The 27,882-nt window shown below is 40.8% G+C and overlaps 1 protein-coding gene and 2 long non-coding RNA genes across 5 annotated transcripts in view; 2 read left to right on the top strand and 1 right to left on the bottom strand.

Moving 5' to 3' along the window:
• LOC125716164 (basic proline-rich protein-like) overlaps positions 1-27,882 on the bottom strand; it is a 386,857-nt gene that overhangs the window by 56,918 nt on the left and 302,057 nt on the right. The gene's annotated exons all lie outside the window — the stretch shown is intronic.
• LOC125716283 (uncharacterized) lies at positions 1,129-13,790 on the top strand. 3 transcript variants are annotated; one of them, XR_007384304.1, is made up of 5 exons: positions 1,129-2,201; positions 3,543-3,708; positions 4,131-4,238; positions 4,381-4,544; positions 8,912-13,790. It is a non-coding gene; the product is annotated as an uncharacterized LOC125716283 (long non-coding RNA). The 3 variants fall into 3 exon arrangements; XR_007384305.1 differs by adding an exon at positions 2,672-2,734 and having other exon boundaries at positions 4,381-13,790; XR_007384303.1 differs by having other exon boundaries at positions 4,381-13,790.
• Positions 14,815-23,186, top strand: LOC125716292 (uncharacterized). The gene is made up of 2 exons (XR_007384309.1): positions 14,815-21,843; positions 22,736-23,186. It is a non-coding gene; the product is annotated as an uncharacterized LOC125716292 (long non-coding RNA).

Genomic DNA, 27,882 nt, shown 5'->3' with positions numbered 1-27,882 from the left:
AGGCGAAGGCAGAGGGGCCTCGGGCCGCAGAGATGCCGCAGGCGGAGACAGAAGCAGTGCCTCGGTCTTCGGAGATGCAGGAGGTGGAGGCTGCGGAGCTGCAGGAGGAGGCGGCTGCTCGGGTGTAGCAGGTGCCGGAGGCAGAGGCCTCAGTCTGCGAAGGTGCAGCAGGCGGAGGTGGAGGCGAAGGGAGCACCTCGGGCGCAGTAGCTGCAGGCGGTGGCAGAGGTAGAAGGAGCGCCTCGGGCAGAGTAGCTGCAGGCGGAGGCAGAGGGAGCGCCTCGGGCATAGCAGCCGTAGGCAGAGGCGGCTGCTCAGGCGCAGGAGCCGCAGGTGGAGGCGGCTGCTCGGGCGTAGCCGGGACCTCCAACTCTGGCGGTGTAGCAGAGGAGAGGCGGGAGAGAACGCGGCAAAGTCTCGCTGCAGCTGCGTAGTGAGCTGGACCGCCTCCGGGGAGTCCCATGTGGCCGATTCTTCCATCACCCTCCAGTAAAGTCCCTGGAGGGTGAAGAACTGATTGACGAGCTTCAGGGTAGATCGCCGATGCCTCAGCGGATCTCTCCTCGCCTCTCCTCTTTTTTGTCCGGGTCTGGGTTCTCGATGGGGACTGGGAGTCTCTGGAAAGGTCCCGGGGTGGAGTCCCGGGCACATCAGGGAGTTTGGACAGCGGGCCAAATGGCCAGCCGCAGTCCTCCGCTACTTGCCTCATGTTACTCTCCGCTACGCCACTTCTCAGCCGCCATATGTCCTCACGGACCTTCGCGGCAAGGTGCGTGTCCTCGGACCGGGCTTTCCCCTCGAGCCTCTTCTATATGCGAAGCGCGATTGCTCGCAGCAAGGGAACGTCCCTCACCTCTGTCTGATGGAGGCAGTACTTCACCTCTTCTGTAAAATCGAGGAGTTCCGTCTCGGTCTAGCGAGGTGTCTTCTTTTGTGGTCCATCATTCTGTCAGGATCGCTGGTTAAGCGGGAGAGCGCACGGGCAGGCAAGTGGGCAGGAAGCAGGCAAAGAGGCGGAATATGGGGAAAGACGGGGATTTATTAAAGAAACTAGGGAAACAGAGAGCAGGAAACATCTGACATCGACTAACGTCAATGACGGACAAAAACTAAGGCAAGACATGGACTGAAATAATCAGACACAGCTGGGCAAAATCAGGAAAGCACACGTGGATAATCATGGGGCGTGGCACACACGAGGAGCGGACGAGCAGGGCATGACACGTGTATATCAGTATAATTAATTTTCCAATTTTAGACAAAAACAACAAAAACAAATAAAACAGGTGCATTTTTACCAATCTGAATACAGCAATCGTAAAAGGAAAATGGAAGGAAAAGGAAAATGGGTTTGTTTTCCATTGACGTTGTGTCTGTTTTTAAGAAGTCAGAAGACGCCTCCTATTCCGTTTGACTATACTGTAAGTGAGTTAGGTGATAGGTGTGCCATCTGTTATCGGCCAGCTCCAAAAACGAGAGAGGCGTGGCCAGGTTCAGAAGGCAAAGTCAACGGAGCAGCTGAGAAATGGCAAGGGCAGGATGTCCAGAGGACCTGTAGGGCAACCCCCCCGAACCTTACGGCACGCAACACCCCCCCACGCAAGAGTGAACCCAGGAAGTTGTTCACAATCACAAACATGAGCAATACAATCAAGGGCACTCAGAAAAAAAGCAACAGAAAACCAGGAAAAACAGAAACGAGTCGCGAGCAACCGAGGGTGTCTAGTTCTGGAGAAGGTGTCTGCCATAAGGTTATTGACCCCTTTCTTATGTTTAATCTCCAGGTTAAGTGACTGGATGATTAGAGCCCAGCGCAATAAACGCTGGTTAGTGTTACACATTCGGGTCAGGAAAACCAAAGGGTTATGATCAGTATATACGATCACCAGATGAGCACAATCCTCTACATACACTTCAAAGTTTTGCAAGGCTAAAAGAAGGGCTAGGGCTTCCTTCTCAATCGCACTGTATGCTAGTTCGTGTTTTAAAAACTTCTTGGAGAAGTAGCAGACAGGATGGTCCAACGCGTGACTGTCTTTCAGGAGGAGGACAGCACCAGCACCCAATCCGCTGGCATCCATTTCCAACTTGAATGGTTTGGCGAAATCCGGAGCAGCTAGAACGGGGGAGCTACTGAGCAACATCTTAACCGAATGAAAGACACACTGACAGGCTGGGGACCACCCTCATGAAGCAATTGGGTAAGAGGCATCATAACATCCAAGAAATTCCGGCCATCGGTAATATCCGGCCATCCCAAGGAAATGCTTCAGTTCTCACGGAGTTTGCGGAACGGGGAATAAGCGGATAGCTTGGACTTTTATGTCCAGGGGCTTAACCTCACCTGGACCCACCAGTTTCCTTAGATAGCTGACCGTGCCCTGTCCGAATTCACATTTTTCCAAGTTAAGGACCAACGAAGCCTCTTGTAACTGAACAAAAACTTGGTTAAGTGTTAGCATATGCTGTTATCATGAATCTGAATAGATTACCACATCGTCCAGATAAGCCTCACAATTCTGGACGTCACCTACAGTGGTACTTTATACATCAGCCGCTGGAAAGTGGCTGGGGCATTACGTAACTCAAAGGGCATAACTGTATATTGGAGGAAGACATCAGGCCAAAAGAAATGATTCAGAAAACGGGATTATGTCTTCCGAATCCCTAGATGGCCTGAACATGGGATACGAACTTGGAACTACCACCTGGAACACAGTAGCCCACGCAAAAGGTGTGTTTGGTGGGGTCCATTTCCACATTAACACCTGATCACGGACAAAGTAAGCAGTGGGGTAGTCCTTAAATTTGATTTTCTCCACTGCAAAGTCACGACAGGCCTTCAAGGAGACATCTCTTTGTTGAGCCATAATCAATGCCTCCCTAGTAAAGGGAACCTGGGGGGAAACAACCGGGCTCTCGAAAGTTGGGGTATCAGGGTCACATTTCGAAGGAGCTGCCAAAGCTTGTCCTGACATAAATTTGTCAGCCAAATAAATATCTGCGAACCTGCACCGCTGGGCATGAGTGAGCACACAAGCAGGAAACACCTTAGGAAGCTCCACCGCAACATCATTTACACATAGCACTGGGTCGGGAATGACTTAGAGGTAGAGGGACAAGTCCGGAACAGGTAATTGTTTTTGTACTGCAACACGCACATATCCAGAGAAGTCAGGGGTACTCAGGTATACCGTGTGTAGCGGAACAGCGGTCACATGCAAATCAATGCTCTGTACCAACACATCGTTACCACAATAGGAGGTATCACTGAGTGGAACAATACCTTTCACCAGGAATGCCTGAGCAGCACTCATATGCCTCAGTATACAGTCGCACCTCACTTTCACCAAGCAAAACAGAAAACACGAAAGATTGGAAGGAAGGTTTAACAGTCTGGATTGCTGTTAAAGCATTGTTAACACAAGCAGCAATCTGCACCTTTTTAGTTGCAACACGGGCATCTTTACATTTAAGGGCTGGACAGACTGAAATGATGTGACCCACCTCGTGGCAGTAGAAGCATTCTCTTTTCTCCACAGGTAGTGGAGACTAAACAGATGACGGAGAAGATGCTACCGGACGGGGATGAACTTTTCGGGGTAGCGGAGTCGGTGTGAACACAGTCCTATGGGTCAACACGAACTTATCGGCAAGGGTGGCAGCTTCAGCTAGACGAGGGAAAGAAGTTGCTTTCTGCTCATTCAGGTACAACACAACACGATCGGGAAGACAATTTTTAAACTCTTCTAATAACAACAGCTCCTTGAGCTGATCAAAGTAAAATACTCCGCTAGCAGTATGCCATTTTTCAAACAATCGTGTCTTCTCCTGAGCAAATTTCACGAAGTTTTGCTGGTAAGCTTCGTGAACTAGCTAATATTCCCGTAACACAGTAGCCTTTGCCATATCATAGTCCAAACTCTGTTCTACTGCTAGAGCTGAACAAACTTCCTGTGCCTTCCCCACTAACTTGCACTGCAGCAGCAGCGACCACATGTCTTAGGTCAATTCAATGCCATTGCGATGCATTCAAAGATGGAAAAATAGACGTCCACCTCATTTTCTCGAACCACAGGAACAAGCCCGATATGACAACTGACGTAAAATGCCAAATTTTCCAACTCCAGTTTCCTGGGAGCCTGGTGAACCGGAGGGAGAGCGGCGGCCAGGTCGAGGGTCATCTGGGGCATCAGCTCGGTCACGGGCAGACAGGCCTGAATGAGGGGTTGTACCCGGTGAGTGTACCTTACGTGGAAGGGGCACAGGTTTTTGTTCATCCGTGCTCATCCGCCGTAATGCCACCTCCTTATCAGCCTCGACTTCCACAGCCCGGACACAGAGTAGCTGAGCCTAGTACTCCTGCCTTTTAATCTCCAGTTCCAGCTCCCTAAGCCGACTTGTGAGGAGCAGGTCCTCCCTGGCTGAGCAAGGATCGCTGAGATCCATGCGGATCCCCAGCCCCAGATCGTCGCTGCTTGCTTCCGCTGCAGCCGACAACCGCACGGGAATGTATGCAACACCCGGCGAGCCGGCCAACTCGGGTAGGATACCCTGCCGAATCAGTTCGTCCTGCAGGACCTGTTTAATACTTCGCCTCGGCTTTGATTGTCCCATGAAATATTCATGTGGGCTGCTTTAGTTTCTGAGATACAAATGTTTGCTTACATGTTGACATTTGGGTGTCATCCCGTCTCCCATTACTTCCTAGGTTTGTTTTGATTGCTAGTGTGTGCTCCTGTTCCCTGGGCTGAGTGTATGGTTATGAGAGAAGCATCCCTAACCTACCAGATTTAAGGCAGCCCTGGGGCCAGCCTGAAATGTTTTTTATGTAATGGCTGTTTTTCTTTGTTTACTCCCAGTTAAATTGTGTTGATATGTTTGTTAATTCCTTGTTGATTTGCTCCTTGCTATCGCCTGCTTGAGGTAATGTTTAGTTAACCCTTTTACATTCCCTTTCCATGGGCCAGATTCTTGAAGCAGCATATCTTGCTGAGCCGGATAACTTGTTGCATTGTAAGGTAGTGTGGGCTAAATAAAAGTAAATGAAGATACAGTTTATTTAAATGAGGTACCTTGAATCTCATAAGTTATCCAGCTAAACAAAAAAGCCTGTACAGGATACAGGTCCCAGCTTACCAGAACCATGACAAACAAGACAAAAACTCCAGATAACCAAGAACCACAAGCCTGAAAACAAGATGCTAGTGGTCAAAACCACAAACCAGTGACAATGCAACCTAAAAATAAACTACACCTAGTCCCTGGGGTGCTGGTAGAGATTTTGGCCCCCAACAAAGCATGTCATATTGGGCCCCTAACCTAGATCAATCCAATTACCTTCCAAATTTTCCATGTTCCTTGTCTCTCTGGGACCTCTGTAATCGTCCTATCTCCCACCCCCCTTTATGGCACCCCTGCCCAGCCCCACTAATCCAAAAGCTAAACTCTGAACCAAACCTAGCTCTGAGCCTCAGCCTCATAATGACTCAGCACCAGGCACCACTTATATAGGTCCAGCTTGTTCTGGGTCACAGAGACCTTGCTCAATTACCTGATTGCAATGTAGCACAATTACTGGATGTATTTTTTGCACATTTTATAGTTTGACATATTATCTAAGCATAAAATTAGCTAGAAATGTTACAGCTTAACCCACTACAAAAATTTTGTCATCTCTCTGAGACACCAGCAAAAATACATATGCAAAATGGTACATTTACATTTGTCCAAACGAGATTCACTCATTTTAAACACTATTGAGGTCAACTTAAGACATTAAAAGAAACCTAAAATCCCTAAAGGAAATGGCAATTGTTAAGTTACCTTTTAAAACTGCTGCAGAATCCCTGTAGAAGACAATTTGCATTGTAAGTGATCCATACTAGCATCTGTCGAAAGTACTTAAACATTAAATACGGCACAAAGCCTCCCAGCTGACCATATTATGTTTTACTGCTTCATTCTGCTCGGATCTTTTGAGACTTTATTTGCTCTTACAAGTTACGAATCTCATCAAGGACTAAATGAAAGATCAAAGTCGCAGCCCATGGCTAATGTTTGGTTCCCACTGACTTCATCTGCAGATTGAAGGACCATTAATCCAGGAAGCAGAAACTTCTGACTCTCATCATCATTAATAATTTCATATTTGATTAATTACAGTGCTCTTGTCTCTGCAATGCAATAACACAAAGTAAACAGAGATTGATACATAGAGAAACTTATTTCCAGGTATCCCTGACAGTCGCAGTCTAAATTATATACTGATTCCAGACTATTGTCTTTTACATAGTTACATAACAGCGTCTGTTGTATGCAAGTGTTCTCCTTGTCGTTTATTCTTTTTATGGTTAAGGCATTTTACCCATACAGGCCAGCATAAAAATGCCGAATTGACCATTCAGAGCACAGGATCAGAACATTGTCTTGCATAATACAATACACACAATGCTCAGAGGCACTTCTATCCAAAATTTATTGGATGAGGAAAGAGAAGAAAAAGAACAGCATTGTATTACCACACTGGTTAGTATAAGGCAATATAATGCATTATAAAGGCGTCTATAGCGCATTATAAATGAGAGCTTCATAAGGCAGTCATAATGCATAATAAACATGGCTATAATGTATTATGCCTTTTTATAAATATTTGTAGTTGGGTCTATAATACTTTATGAAAGCTATCTATAATGCAATATACATGAGTGCTTTAATAAACTGATACCCAAATGACTCATAAAGAATACATGCAGCTGTAAAATGCAACAGATAGCAAAGTTGGCAATATGAACATACTGCTGGTCCCACGTCAGTCGGGTGTGGCACCCCCCCGGGCCAGGAAACATGCAGTGATGCCGTGCGGAAGGAGGTCATACAAACATTGTATCCTCCCATATGGGAAGTTGTCCCGCAGCTGTTGTTTCTGGCCCTCGAGATCCTGCAGATTGGTGCTGGATCTGAGTTGGTGTCTGAGCTAACCCCACATGTGTTTGATAGGGGAAAGTTCGGGGGACCTGGCTGGCCATGGGAGGACCTCAACATGATGCAGACAGTCCATAGACACACGTTCCATGTGTGGATGAGCATTGTCTTGTCAAAAGACTGCACCATCTCATGAGCTTCTGTAATGCTTGCCGCATAATACAACGATCCTCCCTTGATGTGGTCTGTCTTGGGCGGAACCTTCACGACGTGTGGGTGCCCTCACATGGCCACTGGTTCCAACATCGGGCGACTGTGGCATTAGATGTGCCAGCTCCTTGCAAATCATTTACATACTCATCGCTGGTATGTATGTGTACCAAATAACATCGAAACTGGACTGGGTGCTTGACTTTTTTTGCCACTGAGTGTAGTTGATTAGTTTGGTTAGTTAAGTAATTTGAAGTATGCTTTAGAAATAGCCATAACGATCCTCCCATATTGGCCCTTTTTTGCTTCTCGGCCTTTTTTCAGTCCAGGACTGTAAAGCTGCCTAACGAGGGGTAGGTGACAGATAGAGAGTGTGATCTTGCTACATACACATCTCCATTATTGATAGCTACACTGAGAAGGGCATGGGTGTTTGCTGGGGGTGGGTGATGCCCCACATGTTTGCGGTTTCAGTTTTCTAGCATTATCATTCAGCGTTTGTGATTCTCTTTGTTGCGTTGCCAGTATAAAACCTGGGTAGATGTAGCCTTATGTGACTCGCTGCAGTGGAGCCCCACTGTTCTTCTGCAAGAAAAAAACATCAGTCTGTTTTCATTTTTGTTGTCTATGCGTGGCTCAGAATAATTTTCAGAGGAAAATCAGACAGAGGGCTTCTCTTGGGGCTCAATATCTGGCATGACGATAGATAATGAAGGCATGAAGATTTGTAAAACAATTTAATGGCATTCAGTCATATTAAACTTAAAGTTTAATATTAAACTTAAACTTATTCTGTTTGTCTGGTTTCAGCTTTTTTAATTTTAAATGTGAAAACTTAAAAACTTCCTTTTCAGGAGCACTGGAAGTGGTAATATTGGGCAGTGTAGAAGTGTTCTAGAACATCCAAGTTTGTGACTGAAGAGATAAGGGGAAAAGTTATTTTAAACTTTTAAAGACAGGTTCCATGAAAACCATGACGTTACAGAATGATTAATTATATTTAAGATTTACGCTTTCTGTGTAAACAAATTAAATAAGAAAGTCCCCAACCTTCAGAAGTTACTGTTATTTTTATTTAGTCAAATTGACAAGATCAAACAGCATATGAATTTGCTTATAAACCTCTTGAAACGGTGTGGTGGTGATGCTACTTGCCATCGGACACTAATATTGTTTTTTCGCTCGGAGATTCCATGCATCACAGCTGCCAATATCGTAGCAAAATGAAAATGTCACATTTAATCAAAGTCAGTCATGAGCAATTAGAAACATGTTAAATGACTGAATTCATCAATCTAGGAAATCATCTACACATTATTAATTTCCTATTTGCCCTAAATTTTGATTAATTCAAAAAGACACTTTAGTCCTTTTGCTTCCGTTTTTTGTTAGTTACAAGTGAGAAGATGGTAAGATTTCTATTATTTTTTTCCCAGTATTGGCTACATTATTTGTGTGATTTACACAAAAGCCAAAAGCAGATTCAGTGTATTAAAAGTAAATGAGAATCAATGCAATAAAAAAGTCATTTTAAAATGCTGCACTGAAATTATCCTAATTGAGTCAAATGCATAATATATCCACTGTAGAAATTGCACTCTCTGTGTTTTTAGATCAGACTTGGAACTAATGTTATTCAGAATATTACGTATACATCTAATACAAAAAAAAGGAATGTAACTGATTACAAAAGCATGTTAAATTTTAATAGCTGAAAAGAAACAAAAAAAATTAACAATAAGATGCAACATCTATCAATCTTTCATTGACATTATAGATTGCGAAAGGCCCGGTGAATCCTTTGGGCAACGCAGACGGCAGCCGAGGGCACAAACTTCTGAGGGGGCGTCGACTTACCAGCCAATTTCACTTTGCCTCGGGCAGGGAGCGCCAGGGGTGATGCACGCCCGGAGCGGCACAATGACTAGGACCGGTAGTGGAATATGCTATGAAGCATTGTGTATTTGGTGGTGAACGTGTCTGGTATTATAAAAATAAATCTGATGATGTTTTATTTTTAATTGAATACTAAGTCATATTTCAAATACCACATTGCATTAGGATTAACTTGGGGTTAGTGTAGGAATATTTGTACATTGTTGATAATACAATAATAGTACATTTACTAAAAAGTAAAATATTATGAATAATGTTAATTCCATTATTAGGTATTTGATAAAAATACATATATGCACATCTTTATTATTCGGAAAAACATTATTAAGAATAAAATAAAGATGTAATGCACTTTCTAAGTTTCACAGTGTGTAGTCTGATATAGCTTAGTTGCCCCAGAGCAAATGCAGGAAAGTGCATAAAAAGTAGAGTTTATAACTAAACTGCTTCTTAATATTTCTAAAGTAACTTTAGTCATGCTGTTCACCCATCGTTATCACAGGCTAAAAAATGTCTTATACAGATAAGAAAACCAAATAAGAAGCAACTAAAAGTTCTTCAAATACTCAGTTAAGTTAAAGGTCATTATATGTGCCATGCCCGGCTAGTCCGCTCCTCCTGTGTGCCACGCCCCCTGCTTACCCACGTGTGCTTCCCTGATAGTACCCAGCTGTGTCCGTTTACTTTCAATCAGTCCTGTCTTATCAGAGTTCGATGTCTGTCATTGATGTTAGTCGATGTTCGTACCTTCGTCTCGGATTAAACCCTCGTTTGCCCTGATTTTCGGCTTCCAGTCCTGTTTGCCTGATCCTCACCCGCCTACTCGCACGATCGCCTGTCCGGCTCAACCCTGAACGTGGCAATATGTATTTTTACTCTGACTGCTTGGAAAATCCAGGGAAAATGTAAAAAGCAGTGGTTTGGCTTGGTTCAGGTATTCTGAAAGGAATACCCAGATAGTTTTTGGCCGTGTTAGATCAATGAAAGAAATATGACTTTCATTGAATAATCAAAAAATACATTGTAGGAGACATATTTGACCCTGAATGTGCATGAATTAGTACGTTGCATCATATCAGTGCTTTTCTAACTTAAGGCAATGGATTTCTGCCTGTGGCAATGATCTTTCCCTTTTGGGCTTTAAGCAGCTACTGCAGTAGGAGTTATCTGCAGAAGATAAAGAGGCAGCAGTAGGGTAACTGGAGGACCAGCACCATAGGTTGGATTCTTTTATGTAATGGGAGCCCAAAGCCATAGGCAGGAAAATACTGAGTGACAAATGAGACAAACGAGTTTACAAAATGTGTAAACAGTGATCAAGGAGTACAGAAGCCAGAGTACCGGGAACTCAAAGTCCAGGAAATGATGTGGTGAGCAACAGACTAGGCAGAAAAGAGAGCAGGCAGGGAGCAGGCAAAGACTAATAACCAGGAAAAAGAAAAGAATTTAGTGAAGACAGCAGTGCTCTGAATTTCTCTGAAATTTCGTAAGGACTGGAGTTAGGCGTCTGTTCACATTTCGTTATTGTTCCTGGTAAATGTAGATTTACGTTTTGTCCTATGTGCATATTGTAGGAATAATTAGCTCAGGTAACTTTCAATATGTCCACTAATCCATCCATCCATCCATTTTTCAAACTGCTTATCCTACTGGGTCGCGGGGGGTCCGGAGCCTATCCCGGAAGCAATGGGCACGAGGCAGGGAACAACCCAGGACGGGGGGCCAGCCCATCGCAGGGCACACTCACACACCATTCACGCACACATGCACACCTACGGGCAATTTAGCAACTCCAATTAGCCTCAGCATGTTTTTGGACTGTGGGGGGAAACCAGAGTACCTGGAGGAAACCCCATGACGACATGGGTTTGGAAAATGGATGGATGGATGTTATTTAATGATGATCATTAACTAATTGTTATGCCGAATGGTCGGCTCCTCCAAACTCAATTGCGAATCCCCTTAGTAACCTGGGTTAGTAGGCTCGTCCTGAGAGCTGCATCACCAGGTAATGTAAACGATCGGTAGCGAAGCTCCCCTCACGGCCGATGAGAGAGAGTCTCACGATATTTCAGCCGAGGTTTGAGGTTTCAGAGCGTAGTAGCCAGATCGCACAGAGGCAGGGACTATTGTGAGCACTCAATGAACGGAGGCTGAAGTTGTGTAAAAGACATGCATTTATTCACAACTAACACTACAACTAACATAAGACAGACATTACACTTAACACAAACAACAAACACAAAATAATGAAATAGAAACAAACAATGTAATTATGGAAATGCAATGACCGGATTTAAATGAGTAACCTTAAAAGTGAAATACTGTTCTGCAAAGCAAGCACAGTTTGTAGAAACACAACCCTAAAGTCATAAAGCAGATTAACAGAACAACTTAAGTTATTCGATAAGCGGAAGTTGGTTTACTTGGTTGCAGAGTGGGAGGAGGGGGTGTCTTGGCAGTTGGTAGCAGAGGTTGATGAGCTGATGGGATGATGGCTCTCAGGGAGGCGCGGAGTTTGGAGCGGTTGTTGGAGTGGAGCCCCTTGCATTCTCCACCCTTATGAAGTTTTAAGGTGAAAGGCTTTGTCCTGGTTTCAGTTCACTTTTGGGTAGCAGACCATCACTGGCAGGCTTCAGGAGGGCTTCTTGCGGGCTGCTCTTCTCTCTGGATTTCTCTTCTCCTCCTGGGCTGATGTTCTCCCCCTCTTCTCCTTGGGCTCTCCTAGGCTTTGTTCTGAGGTGCCATGTTTAAAGTTCATGAATAGGGATGACCAGGAATTTAACAGCTGAACCAATGGCTGAACATGTAGTTGACGGGCTTTCGGGGGGGTGTCTGTGGCAGTCCTTTTGGGATTTATGACTAGACTAATTCCCCTTTCCCGATGATTTTCATTAAACTGGTATAACTTTTGGTAAATACAGTTTCATGGTAACCACAGACCAGATTTGGAATCAGGAGTGATTTTCCATCCGTTTGACACCAAACATGCCATACCAGCCTAGCGATTCACACCTCATACCATCTGTATTAATTAATGAAGAATTTCTTATATTATGTATGTTAATGAATCCCATCTATATACAATATTGGTGTTTTACGTTGCACATCAACAGAGGTAACTACTTTGGATAATTTGTACACACACGACATTGCATATTCACATTGATGCAGCATATCTTATCCTTAGATAGGCGTGGCCATTAGTTTGTGTAAATTTAACATCTGGGAACAACATATTTTGGTTGGTGCAGCTTATCCCAATTGATCTGCTCTCCAGAATTTAAAATGTACAGATTAATTCAATCTTTTACTGCATAATAGTAGAGGACAAAGAAATGCTAGCAGACCACAGAGATCAGAGAAGGGCCACAGAGGAATGTTGAAGACAATGAAACAAAGGAAGAACCTCTGATAGTTAGGAGACATTAAGATACTTGGTTATTTAATTTTCAAAATTCTGGTATAACCATGAGAATAAGTATGCAGGGGTAGCTATACAGTACATATTTATTTATCCATATTTATATAAGTGTTCGAGTGAGAAGGATATAATAGGTGATACTCTGTGAAACATGGTTATAACTGTGGCACATACAAACACAACCTATGTGGATCTTGAGACTAGTAGTCATGAGTAAACTAATATACAGGGTGTACAAAAGCCGAACTTACAATAAACTTTCTTTAGGGTGTTGGGTGAGTGGTATGTAAGGCAGGATGTATGGGGAGATCCACTCTGCTGTCCGTAGGTCCCGAAATCTTTAGGCCATAAAACAAACACCCCTTTTGTGCCTGGGCCAGCGAGTACCTCTCATACCAGGCTGGGCCTTGTCTCAGGCAGCCTCGAATCTCAGCCCTGTCATACTGTATGCATGTGTGTGATCCTACACTATCTAGGCAATTTTTCAAATGTCCACTGCCTTTCATGACATTTATAAAATACTGTCTCAAACGCAGAGTGAAAGCCTCTATAACTGCCTCCGTTCTGGCACTTTCTTTGCCTTTCCAATTGTTTCTGTAGCCTGTAGTATTTGTGACTTGTCTACTGTTGTCTACTCACTGAACTACAACTTTTTGGTGTTCAATGGAGGTCACTGTGGTAATGAAATGTTAGATGGTTGTATGACCATGGAAAGTGTTTACGGATAGTTTTGAATTAGCTGGTTTAGGGATAGTGGCTTTCTAAAAGGTAACCTTCAGAAAATATCACCAAGGCTCCCTTGTTCCTCATTTATGCCGCCTCTTAAATGCAGAGCTCTCCTTGCTCATGCAAAGGAATAACTATTCACTGTAACAAAGTGACTGTTTCTATTGTAAATAAAAGTAATTCGTATTCCACAGGCTGCACTGTGCCTCCAGTTTGGTGCATGAATATGCATCACATAATTTTGGCTGGAAATTCATACTTTTTTTTCTCTCTCCTGCTCTCCAACACAGACTCCAGCTCTGCTTTCAAAAACAGTCACATACAGCCTCCTTTCATTTGTGTTAGCTGTAGTTAGAGTTCAATTTCATGCTAGTTTCTCAGAATAAAAATGTTCCTAGTTTATTTTTAAAAATTTCTGCCTGCTTCTCAAAGGCATAAAAAAAAGATTTTCCCCTCTCCTACTGATAATTGTCTTTGTATTTCTTTTTCATTCTGCATTGTCTATTTTGAGACTTTCCCTCCTCATACAAAGACTGCTGGAATTGGAAACTTTCTTCATATTGTTCAAAGATGGTGTATAATGAATCCATTACATACGCATCTGTCTTCACCTCTCTGTGTGATTTATGTTTGTCAAATGTCTTTATATTACTCTTTTCTAAAACATTCAAAAAATGATGTCTGGCTGTCTAGGTTTAATCCATCATAGTGGGCCCATGTGAGCTTGTTGTTTCCTACAAACATCCTTACTTTTTCTCACCCTGAAAACCTCTGTTAAGTACTGGTGCCCTTTTATCTAATCCCTGGGTGTACACTAGCCAGACTAAAACCCAAGATTGGGTTCCTTCATCCATGTAAAATCGTCATGGCTACTATATCGAACCAGACTCTGAAATAAGCCTTGAAGCTCAGAAATGTTTTGGTAAGCTCTTGATTCAGTTCACTGTAGGTGTGTTCAGCCATATGTGGTGACAGTGGTTACTTTCCCTTGCCTTATCGCTCTGTTACAATATGTTCCATTGGGACTACAATCAATGTGCCTATCGGCCATTTCGTTTAGAAAGCACCTTCCACTTTACAAATACCCTGCCCATGACACTTCAGAAAGTAGCTTTACTTGCACTTCAGTAACCGCCAGAACTGCCTGCTTGGCCAGCAATTTTAACTCGTCTTAATTTTAGTAGATTTCCACCTGCTCAGTGCATTACCATTTCAAGAATGCTTTTATTTCTCCTTTTCCTTCAGATTGGATGCGCATAAGAACTACAGACGATTTCTAATTTACTGTAGGCTGCATACTGTACAATTTGGACTCTGTAATTCTAACGGTTGGTGGTTTTAATTCTGTGCTCAAGGCTATTAGCCTAGATTAACAATAAATTCATTAATGTTGGATAAGGGGTTAAAATAAATCACACATTTTTCTGTTCCACTACTACATTTGGCCTTTTGATCACATCTGATCCAATCCTTTGGTGACTACTGTAATTTCAGTAATCAGCATGTACAGGGACTAAATAATGATAGGAGTGGGCTTGGGGGTTTCCGTATGTTATTTTGTTTGCTTGTTTGTGTAGTATTTATTTTTCCAATGTGTAGTATTTTTTACTGAAATTACAACTAAAACTAAATCATTTTGTCCTAAACTGTAGTTTGTTCTTCATTAGACTATTAGCAGATGAATAGAATCTACTGTACAGTAAGTGAAGTCTTGACCTTAACGCAGCTGAGACTTTGTGCCATGCCCTGAATTAAACAGCTTGGAAAGCACAGCCCAAAATGCCAAATCGTTGAAGCAGATGTGTAAATATAAACAGAAAACCTATAACTAAAGGTGTGGAACTCATGAATGTCAATAAACAAAGTACATCCATCCATCCATTTTCCAAACTGCTTATCTTACTGGGTCGTGGGGGGTCTGGAGCCTATCCTGGAATCAATGGGCACGAGGCAGGGAACAACTCAGGATAGGGGGCCAACCCATCTCAGGGCACACTCACACACCATTCACTCACACATGTACACCCACAGGCAATTTAGCAACTCTAATTAGCCTCAGCATGTCTTTGGACTGTGGGGGGAAACCGGAGTACCCGGAGGAAACCCCACGAACATAGGGAGGACATGCAAACTCCACACACGTGACTCAGGCGGAGACTCGAATCCGGGTCCCAGAGGTGTGAGGCAACAGTGCTAACCACTGCACCACCATGCCTCCCCCCAAAGTACATCCATGCAGTAAATATTAACCTTCTATTATTCTACATAAAGTTACATGTAAAGTATTCAGTAATGATACACCTTTTGTTATTTTAATGATTATATTCTCTTAACATATACCTTTGTCTATTGGGTCGAAATATGGCAAAAATACAAATTTTGGTTCCCAAAATTTCTCTAAATACAGTATGTTTTGTCAGAAATGAAAAAGTGAAATGATAAAAGTTTAATTCCATAAATGCACATTCTCATACCAACTGTGCCGCAGAGTGGAATAAAGATATTGGAAATAAATCACATAATTACAGTAATAAATACAGTATAAGGGTCAAATACAGTATTAGCCCTTTTCTTGTTAGCTAATTTTCTAAAAAATAATGACGTAATACAAAAAAAATTAATGCAACATTTATACCAATATCTATTATTTACATAAGAAAATCTGTTGACTGTCTTTATGATTATTAGCTATAAAATCATTAAAGGCTACATCAATCTTCTGTTTAAGTAACACTTAGTTGCTTTATTGTCTCCAGGTTTTTTATTATTTAAATATTAGAAAATAAAACCATATTTCTAAATCCTTGTCTGATTGGCAGGTCAGCTCAGGTCAGCCGTTAATTCTGGATAATGGAAACTCAACAGGTGCAATAATGCAAGAATTCCCAAATGTCTCTGATTTCAGTGAAATGCCCACTGGGCACCAGGAACCTAGTTTTCCACACTAGCAATGATATAAGGTCATAGCAATAATGGCTATAATATGCTTCATGTGAATGTGTAGTACTTGATGAAGCTCAAAGAAAATGTTAGAATATAAGTTTGCCCTTATCTGTAGATAAATTATGCATCAAAAAGCACAAGCTTAAGAGCTGGGATCCTTCCTAAGAGGCTTCTTGGTTGATTCATAGTACAACCCAAGTACCTTTTTTTCTTAAATAAACTCTGAAATAATAATGTAATAAAGTATTCATTATGTTTATAAATATTGATATTGCCATGCGATGGGCTGGCATCCTATCCAGAGTATACTCTAGACTTACACGTTATATGACACTTGTATGTCATTTGCTTCCTGAAAGACTCAAGCCTCCCTCTCCGATATAAATGATTGGAAGGTCAGAGGATGGATTCGTGCCTCTTCATGTTATCTCAGATTCAACTTTATCCATTATTAGTTACACAAGATTATTGACATTAATTGACAGTGGATGTCAGAACACACCTATATCTAGAGGATCAATCCTGGTAATTCAATTAAAGACCACACTCAAGTTAAATGTGTTGTAGTTACAGAAATTCATATCCAGGTGTTGAACACGCAGTGTTTCAATAAAAGACTTTGCTTGGGAAATATAATTTGGCAATACCAGCAATTTTTGATACATTTGACCTTTATAACATTTTTGTATTCAATGACTAGCTCCTATTCCCCCAAAGCTAATGGGGCAGAATAAATAATTGACAGAAAAGAAAGTTGGCAAACATGCTGCTCAACATATTGCAGGTTTGAGGGTGGGGGCCCCATAAGCCATGGCTCATTTCAGTCCCGGTGGTATGAATATCTCCCTGAAAAGAGGCAAGTAAATAAGTTATCTGACGGAATAACTGATGAGCTAATCAGTGAAATGCTTTAAGAGTAATAAGCATTTACTGAAAGGTCGTTAATTGGATGCATTAGTTCTATACTCCTATTTTCCTCTGAGCCATGTGAGCTGGTAAACAAAAGTATATTTTATTTAGAAGGGAAGTAGTAAAATCTGGACAAAATCCAACCAGTCTTGCAGTCAACAAGACACAGTATCCCTGTCTAATGGTGTCAACAGCTCGCTGAGCTCATGCACAGACAAAGAGGGTGTGTCAAGTACCATTGTAGTATATTCAATGTATCATTCTATTCATTATTCCATATGCATTTTTCCATGTGTATGTCAAAGAGGTTAGATGATCTGCATGATCTTCACAGCCTACTGCCATTTTGATTAAATGTTCTTTGACTTCTCCATAATTCAGTTTTTTCAACTGGGGAACAAGTTCAAAGGAGTACCGGTTGTTGACCCTACAGCTAACAAACAGGTAAACAGTTTGTGAGGCTTTGAGATGATGGTGATTCCATCCAGGAAGTTAATATGGAAGTGGTTGCGGTCATGCAAGATTGTGGACGGTCTGCGCAAATAGGACTGGGTGGCCGTAGGTTAAGAAGGGGCAGACCTGGGTCTTGTTTTTGAGAAGGGAAAAGGTCATTCAAAGTACTGGGGTATGTTCTAACAGTCCATTCTAAGCAAACAACCCAATTAATCGGGGAGTACTGACTACAGGAGTCACTCTGTAATATCCAAGAAGAAGCCACCATGATCAGTGATAGCCACCCCCAAATCAATGGCCAATCTAAGTAAAACCATGCAGTAGAGAATTCTAAGTTTGAAGTTTAGGAACACCTGAACATTTAATATGATGACAACTATTAATATGTGTTGTTTGTGTAACCAGCACTTCTGGGACCAGGCAGAACAGCAATACAACATATGTCACATGGCACTGCCCAGTATCAAATGGTATTTAATGAAATAAATCACATTTTAATTAGCATTTTTGATGAAAATTGTTTCAGTTCTTTAAACTGCCAGATTTGAAGGCCACAATATATGCACCATTAACACTGTTCACTGATACGTACAGGCAAGAAAAGAAAGGTGTTCTGTTAAAAGTAAATGAACCAAAGGAAAAACTGCTATGTGTTTCTTGTCTTTACAAACAAAAGTCCTGCATAAGTTTGCAGTGCCACAGTTGCTTCTTATAATTCTTAATTTGATTTATTAAAATTAATGGTAATATAAAACAATAGAAATGCCATAGTGATTATTGTGTGTGATTTGTTTACTCTCTTTTTTCTGCATGAAAACTAAAACCTTCTTACAGGCACACGCTCAGTCAGCCTGCACCCTATTTATGCATTTTCATAAAGCCACAGTAAAATCAGGGTAACCTTTTAAAAATACAACACAGAACATTATGCATGCAGCTTTACTTTTACCCACAAAATGAGCTCTTTTCACAGACCCCCCCAGCCCCCCCGCAAAACAGTTTTAGAGGTAGTAATTTATATTTTTGCGCATGCTACAAGAAAACAAATGTCAAAAGTAATGCATAACAAAAAGCACAAATTACTTTAAGGACATAATTATCAGTGGATTACAGGTTTTCAATTCTATAGGACGACATTCTTGAAATACAAAAAGGAAATACTTTACGGTAAATGAAAATGACTAGCTACATCTAGCAGATATTTATTACTGATATTAGGTTTTGTTTTCCTCTCACTGAGGTATATTTGTCTTTCAGTCATCCGTCCATTAATCCATCTTCCAACTGTGTCTGTCCATCATCCATCTTTCAAATGGGTCTTTCAGACACGAGTACATTAAATATTTGGCTATCACATCTACAGTTCTGACTTTTTTAATACTGCTTTGTGAATATACTTGTACTTTCTTGTGCTTGAGGTTGACATTATTTTACTATGCTCATGAAAGGTTGATGCTGGTTACATTTTACTTGAGTGGGCCACAAATAATGCATTAGAATAGATGTAAATAATACAGTGAGTTACTAAGTTTGTGCCCCCTCAAATAAAGTGTTACCATTGATGCCTACTATTAAAATAAGTAAAAAGATTTCGATTTGAAAACATTCTGGTAACTTGCCACTTTACTTGAGGAGGCACAAGTAACTTAGTAACTCAGTCACTACTCAAATACAAACAAATCATGAACAAATAAAGTAACTTCACAAAATAAATGAACCATTACGATTAATGATGAACAAACATGGGATCAGCATGTAACTAACACATAGTTTCTGGTTAATTAATACATTAATACATCCATCCATCCATCCATTTTCCAAACCGCTTATCCTATTGGGTTGCGGGGGGTCAGGAGCCTATCCCGGAAGCAATGGGCACGAGGCAGGGAACAACCCAGGATGGGGGACCAGCCCATCGCAGGGCACACTCACACACCATTCAATTTAGTGACTCCAATTAGCCTCAGCATGTTTTTGGACTGTGGGGGGAAACTGGAGTACCCAGAGGAAACCCCACGATGACATGGGGAGAACATGCAAACTCCACACACATGTGACCCAGGCGGAGACTCGAACCCGGGTCCCAGAGGTGTGAGGCAACAGTGCTAACCACTGCACCACCATGCCGCCCCCCCCATTAATACATTAGGTAAGTAAATTAATACATTAGGTAAGTAAAGTGTTACCCCTGTGTTACCAACATTTCTTTGTGAAAATGGGTTAGAACTGGATTTTACCAATGATTTCTACAACAGAGTTTAAGACAACAATAATTGTAAAATCATATGCTTCTTTCTCCATTACTCCACCATTATTCAAAAATCTATTCACAGCCTAATGGGAAATCAAAAGCACATGCACAAGCAACCACATATATAACTGTTGTCTGCTTTCGATTATATCTTGGCTGGCATTACTGCCTGTATCATTACCCAGGCCATAAAGATGGACACAACATTTAGAGTCTTTTCACCCAGAGGTATCATGCTGCACTTCACAAAAACTTACCAGACTTAGGTAGTGTTCAGATATAGTTCATTCTTTTTTAATATAATAGAAAATTAAATGAATTAATTATATTAATAGAAAAATGTTAGCAATGTTTCATTCAGGAAAAAAAGTTCTCAAGAAATCACTGTGCTGCTATCCATCTAGTCATTAATCTCATTGACATATTCCAGTATAAACCAGGCATAATGGACCAGCTCCTACCATTTCCAGAATTGCAATCATAATTCATGATTCATTCAGTGCCTTTTCTGTCATCTGCATTACTATAAATAATAAAAAGCATTGTTTCAAAACTCAGTCTTTTTATTTGTAGTTTATATATATTTCTCTTGCATTTCCCTGGCATCAGGAAACAAAGACCAACAGACACAAACACAAATGCACAAAAAAGCAATACTGCTGTACATAATAATGCATAATTCAGCATCTAGATCTCACAGTAAGTTATCTCACAGAAGGTGCTCTCCACTGCGAACATTTCTTCTTAAGTGACTGCTGAAGGACAGATTAAAGAACATTTTCATCCTACCTGTCTTAGTGCTGGGGTGAAACACAAAGCTGAGATTATGGTATGTAGTACATCATAAAGGTCTTATAGGTCATTTCACAGTTAATAAAACAATAAATTCCACATCATGTGCGCCAGTCATGAATGGGAAATGGTGTGAAGCTGTATTTTCAAAGCAAGTAATATCTGGCATGAAATAAAATATTATCTTGTCAAAACGTAAAAATGTTATTATCTAAAACAATATAAATGTTATAAAGAGAATATATAAAATTATTGTATATGTATGTAAAATGCATGGAAAACTAAAGTTCCCCTAATGGTAACATTATTATTATTATTATTATTATTATTATTATTATTATTATCGTCATCTGTGGCAGTTAATAACAAGCATGATATTAACAGAGACAACCACCATATGACCTAGAAAAAAATGATGAATATTTATGACAGGCCTCTGTGCAACTTTGGCCTTAATGCTTCCTCTGACATGTGTTGCTGAGGTTAATCTGTTGTGCTGAGCAGTGCCAGGTTCTGTCCCAGCTGTGCTGGCATCGCCACAAGTAATTGATGGGCTGGCAGGGACCCGGTGCTCTTTTACCAACAATGCCCACCGCCCTGTGTCATAGAGCCATCACCCTCTCATGCATTATTACACCTGCACAAGAGATAAAGGATGCTGGTCTAACCCCACGGGCACCTTCAAATCATGACCAAATTACTGGGCTGTGTGACGCTTCTCAGGTTGAGGGGTTTCTGCAGACTTAACTTTAATACAAGGTGCCATAGAGCTGGAAGTGCACATGTGAGTTGCATTATAAATTCAAATTTCAGTTTTTTTAGGTCTCTAGGTGGTGCCTTGTCCTGCATTGTCGGTGTTTGCAGTCACCTGATATCAGTTGTTCATCAGTTATTCTCCCTTATTTACAAGAAGCATTTCACCACTTAACTGGACTTCTGGTTACTTCTACCTCATTTTTACAGTTATCTGACAAGGACTGTATTAGTGTAATGCCTATAGAAATAAATTAATTTTGAAATGTGAAAAAAAGCAACACAGCCACAAAAAGTTGGATAGAGAAACTTCAGAATTCTATTTTCTGGGTTTTTGAAGAAATTTGTTTATTACTGTTTCCTTTCTCACCATGTTCCAGACCATGTGAATTAATAGTGATTAATTGTCATTGTTGACACACCACAGTACACAATAACAAAATGTGTCCTCTGCATTTAACCCATATGGGACATAACAGGGGGCAGCTAATTCAGCACCTGGGGAGCAGTTCTTGGGGGTGGTACCTTGCTGTATGAGGGATTTCAACTACACTGTTGCAGCGTAAGTACGCTTCCCTATCCATTAGGCCACCACTACCCCAATCACATTTCAAACACTCCATACCACCACGCTTTAAAGCAATAGTCAATCAAGGTATAATATCTTTACAGGAAATCAATAACTAAACCCACTCAATGATGAGTTTAGAAAGAGAATAAAATAATTTTTGGAGTCTGGAGATTAGCTTTTAAGTTACATAGTTAGATGGGGGGTTGTAGTTTGGCTATACGTACCTCTCCTCCTGCGAGCCACAACAGCCAGGAGTGGGTTATATCTGATCCAGGTTTCGCTAGTGACGGGAGAACAAGGGGAATGAGACATGGGAACGTTTAGGCAAAGTGAAGACAGGTTGAGCAGAGGTGGCCTAAATATATAGCTTATGTAGGCATGTGTGACAGGGAGTGAAATCGTGCCTGTCACTGGTTATCTCAGCCTACATGGTTAGGCAGGGGAGTACGACATTAGTCACTTCTGGGCAAGGTTATGTTAAGAGCTTTTGAAAAATAGATGAATGACAAGGTGCCAGGAGAAGATTACTTTCTTAGCGAAGTATTTTGGAAATTTATGTTTTGTTTTGTATTTTTACTATAAGTTACAAAAAATGAATTTTATTCATACGGTATTGATTCTCTGAATAAATGTATGATTTCTTTTGTAAACCCCTAAACACTATGGTCCCTTGGATTCCTATTTGGCTGTTGGCATCTTGATAACTTTTCCATATTTAATTTCCATCTGTACATGATGGATCACTCTGTGGAAAAATAAGATATTCAATGATCTGGAAGCATAGGCATACTGAGGCTGAGATTGTCAGAATAAAAGTAGTACAAACTTGTACAATCGAACGTAGGAAATGTACTTTTTGAATGTGTGTCTTTTTTTTTTTCAGGGAGAATTTCTAAGCTGTTAAATTCTACACATCCATCCACCTACCAACTGTTCCTCCATCTCTATTATTCACAACTTGTCCCTTTTGAGTTAGACTGTCTTAGGAATTATAAAGGAATAATTTTGGGTAATTTAATATGAATTTTTACATTCTCATACCATGAATAAGTCGTTATTATATTGAATTACTCTGCAAAATTATTTCCAGTATTTATCAATAAAAATACATTTTTGTATTAAAGCAATGAAAAATCTGAATCTATGCAGGCAGGTAGGTCCTAAATCCATCCTTTTTATGATTGTATTTGTTTATATAAAACTAGGAGTTTGACAAAAGATCACTGAAATTCTGTTTAGTGAATTAATATGAGAGCATATTGATAAGGAAGAAGAGGTTTTTTAAAAAACAGACCAAAACATAAATAAGAAATAAAGCAATCCCTTGACATATACGTTTTCCTCTCTTTCTGCTGGTCCATCTTTCAGCTGCAGATAACTCAGTGCTATATGGGACATGCTAAGTGGCTTGAATGATGGCAGCTCTATTTTCAGCTGGCTTCCTACTGTAAAAAATTGACGAATTTCCTGTTCCCATCTCTGCCCTTCAACATCACATGTGTATATATAGAGAATAAAATGGGTTATTATCAGACTGTTCGCACCCTTCATAAATCAGAATTTAGAAAACATTACAGCATTGTAACATGAAATCGATGAAACCGATACAAAAATGTAGTTAGATCACGTGAACTGTAAGCTTCCCATAACTGCAAAATTAGGTTCTGCAGAATTACTGTCATCTTCATACATTAGTTAGAACATGATCCCAACACGCTCTAGACATTACCCCTACTGTGTAGTCATTAAGTGATTATATTGTTATAATACATAAGCAACAAAATAAATATTCCGAAAAAGACACAGAGACATATAGGACAAAAGTAATAAATTAATAAATATAATAAAAATAAATTGCTACAATAAATTTGTTACATTGAATTATTCATCTTCATTAATTGCTCTAAATACCTTAATAGCTACAACAAATATATAAGGATAGCATAAACCTATAATTTTTAGGTGACCCATTCAATATAGTTGTTGTTTAAATCACTTTTATGAAAATGGGTTAAATTACAGCTCAAGACATTTAACATAAATTAACTATTACACATTGTGTCCATTGCAGACCCTGATTACACAGCATTGCTTGAGGACATTATGAACCTCTGGCAGCGTCTAATCTGACTAAATGTCTGGTCTATCTGTAATGCTTCATCATCTTTTCATCTACTACCCCTCCTGGGGCATAGACCTTCAACAATGGATCTTCAGGCATCTTGCTCCTGGGCTTTCTGCTCCAGGTGACTCCAGATGTATGAAGGTCTGCACTTTCTTCATTAATGTCACTGTTGTCTTCCATGTCTCTGATCTAAATTGGAGAACTTAACTTAAACTTAACATTGGAGTTGAACAGCCTGACCTTTGTAGAGCCAGTTCTTCAGATTTCCAGATGTTCTTCAGTTGAAGGAATGCTGCCCTTCCTTTGCCTATTCATGCTTTGACATCAGCATTGGTTCCACTTACCTTATGAACTACACTGCCCAGGTAGATAAAGTCTTCCACCGCTTCCAGAGTCTGGCCTTTCAACTTGATCGTGTCAACTGTGGAAGTGTTGACCTTCAGGATCTTGGTCTTCCCCTTGTTGATGTTCAAGCCAACTTGCGTTGCGGTGGTTGTCAAGCTGTTAATTTTCTTCTACATCAGTTGATGGGATTGGGACAGTAGTGCCAGGTTGTTTGCAAAGTCCAGGTCATCAAGCTGCGTGAAGGGTGTCCACTGTATGCCTGTTCTCATGTGTGCCATTGATGTCTTCATTATCCAGTCCTTACTGCATTATTATTATTAGTGCTTTTAAGCCTGCTAATAAAATAAACATAACAATGAGCTTCAAGTTTGGTATTTTAATATAGTGTATTTCAAAACAAAGATTCTATCAGTTCTGAAACGTGACTTGAATAAAAATTCAAATGTCATTCAGATGTTTGATTATGCAGAACATTTCATTAAAATGATTCTTGGCATATAGTTCAGTACTGGGAGAGTTGCCACCATCAAAACAAGTTTTACACAACATTTTAAAAGATCAGTTAGTTATTTATGATTATTTTTATTGTCTCCGCAGACATATTTATAAGACATAGACAAATAAACAAGTAAAATTAAATTATATATGTATTAAATAAATTAACAAATAAATGCATTCCAATGGAAAATTCCAATGTTCCCTAATTTCATAAAACAAAAACATAAATTATTTAAACAGTTTCTATATTTCAATATCCTCAAGAAGTTTAATATTCCAATATTAAAATGTGCAGAACTTCTTATAATTTAGCATTTTCGAAAGATTTTCTAAACAGGAGAACAAAAGACACCTAGAACTGTTTCAGACACAAAGGGCACCTTCTATCTTGATGATACTGCAGAAAACATCCATATCCTTGAGATATTATCATAATATGATAATGGGAACAGCTTGCATCGGCCCTAGAAATGACATAAAATCTGCACTGGGGTGTCTTTTGTTTTCCTGCAAACTCCCATCTGATTCCTAGCTAATGAAAGATCACTCAGAAAGCCTGAATGCAAGAAGCATGCCTAACCGTGTCACATGGAAGGTGTTCGAATGATTCAAGATTCAAGAGGTTTATTCATCATGTACACAATTGTACACATACAACATGTAGTGGAATGTAACCCTGGTCACTCCAAGCACCTGTGCATGATAACAAAATACATAGAAAAATAATAATATAAGATAAAAAAATATATTAAATGTTCAGCTGTACATCATTTATACATAAGTAATAGGTAGGAGGTATTTTGCTGTGCAATATAAGTGCAATGTGCAAGAGGCCTGAGGTATGTGCCAACAATTTGGACAGTGTGAAGCAGTACCTAGAGGCACTTACTGTAGTGTTGTCCTGATTTAGGAGCCTTGTGACCTGGGGGAAAAAGCTCCACCTTGACCTTTCTGTTCTGGTCATAAGGCTGCGGAAGAGAGTTATTGGGCTGAGGGGGTCCTTGAAGATTTTTGTTGCTCTGGACCTACAGCAGCTGATGTAGATGTCTTGTAGGGAGGGCAAGGCCGATCTGGTGCAGCGCTCAGCTGCTCTAACCACCCTCTGCAGGGCTTTCTTGTCCTGGGCAGAGCAGTTCCCGAACCACCATATGATGTTCATGGTCAGGATGCTCTCTATGGCAGCCGAGTAGAAGGCCTTAAGGACAGCAGGAGAGACCTTAAACCTCCTCAGCTGCCTCAGATGGTAGAGCCGGTGCCTCGCCTTTCTGACCAGAGTGTGTGGACCAGATGAGATCCTCCTGTAGGTGGACGCTGAGGTATTTGAAGGTGCTCACCCTCTCCACTATAGCAGGTGCCTCTTGTAGTTCACAATCAGCTCCTTTGTTTTACTGAAGTTCAACTGGAGACTGTTGTGCTGGCACCACCTTTCCAGGTTCTCCACTTCCTTCAAGTAGGCCGACTACTACTGTCAAGTAGGCCGACAAGTAAGCCGAGCACTACTGTTTCATCAGCAAATTTCACATAGGAATTTGAGCTGAGTGTAGCTACATGGTCATAGGTGTAAAGGGTGTACAGCAGTGGGCTGCCAGCGCAGTGCGGGGACACTAGCGGTGAACTCCCAGTGTCTATGACGGTGCACAACGTACACATGGCCCTGCGGCAAGTAAACACCAGGAAAGCTGTGGGACTGGATAGCATCTCCGGACGTGTACTGCGGAGCTGTACTGACTAGCTAGCTGCTGCGTTCACCCATATTTTCAATGAGTGTCTAACATCCCTTGTCATGAAGGTGTTCGAGAGTATTGTTAAGAACTTCATCTGTTCTTCCATCCCTAACTGCATCGATCCACTGCAGTACGCCTACCGCACCAATAGATCCACTGAAGACGCCATCTCTCATGTCCTACACACTACCCTCACTCATGTGGATGGAAAAAGGGGGAATTATGTCAGAATGCTGTTTGTAGACTACAGTTCAGCATTCAATGCCATAGTTTCTCCCAGCCTGTTCACCAAGATGTAACCAGCTGAGCAGATGGATTCTGGATTTCCTTACAGGAAGACCCCAGGTGGTGAGAGTAGACAACTGTGTATCCAGTGCAATCACCCTCAACATGGGAGCTAAGTATGGCTGTGTTTTGAGTGGATGTAATAAAGTGAATGTAAGAAAAACCTGTTATTTTAACATTGTAGGGATCATTTTTCAGGTCCACACAAAAATCTGTGAATGCAATCAAAAAACTAAAAATGCCAAAGGTCTTGTATTTTGTTTGGTTACTTATGGTTAAGGTTAGGGCTGGGGAGGGGTTAAGGTAGTCATTGTTTGGATTAGGGTTTTGCCCTTAGAATTGAATGGACAGTCACCACAAAGATATAAGTACAGGTCGGTGTGTGTGTGTGTTTGCGTGTGTGCATGTGCGTGTGCACGTGTGGAGCTATATCATGTAAACTATAATTGACCTGCAACCTCCCCAGTGCATTAACTAGGTCCTACAGCATTAACGTCATTTATTGTTTGTCTATCTGGGGTGAGTTCTCCACAACATTCTTAGTGTCATGACTCGCTCGTCCAATCCTCCTGTGTGCCACGCCCACCTCGTTAACCCTGTGTGAATTCCCCGTGTTCACCAGCTATATATATATATATATATGCAAGAGATAATTTTGTATGGTTTGTCGAAACCTCTCTTAGCTATAACTTGATGTTGTCAGCTCATACCACTATTGTCACCCTCTGATCATGCCTCTGATATAAGCAACATGTTGTTAAGCAATATGCACTCTAATAATTCAACAATTGTTCGGGGGGTGGATAGGGTGTGGTGGGTATCGTAACACAATACATCATGAAAGGATGCCAAAGATGTTAATATCATTGTAAAAAAAATAAAGAAAAGGTTTCATCATTTAAAATAAGGCTAACAGGGTTTAGTTTCACAAGTAAACAAAGCTAAGGTAAGGTATACCTTTGTAGTGTAAGTTTTCACGTACAGTATAAATTATGTGAAAAAACATACATTGTCATTGTGAACAATTATATATGGTATTGTGAAAGATTAAAT

This window comes from Brienomyrus brachyistius, chromosome 2, assembly GCF_023856365.1.
Source record: "Brienomyrus brachyistius isolate T26 chromosome 2, BBRACH_0.4, whole genome shotgun sequence".
In the NCBI taxonomy this organism is placed as follows: domain Eukaryota; kingdom Metazoa; phylum Chordata; class Actinopteri; order Osteoglossiformes; family Mormyridae; genus Brienomyrus; species Brienomyrus brachyistius.
This window is presented reverse-complemented; position numbering and strand designations above follow the sequence as displayed.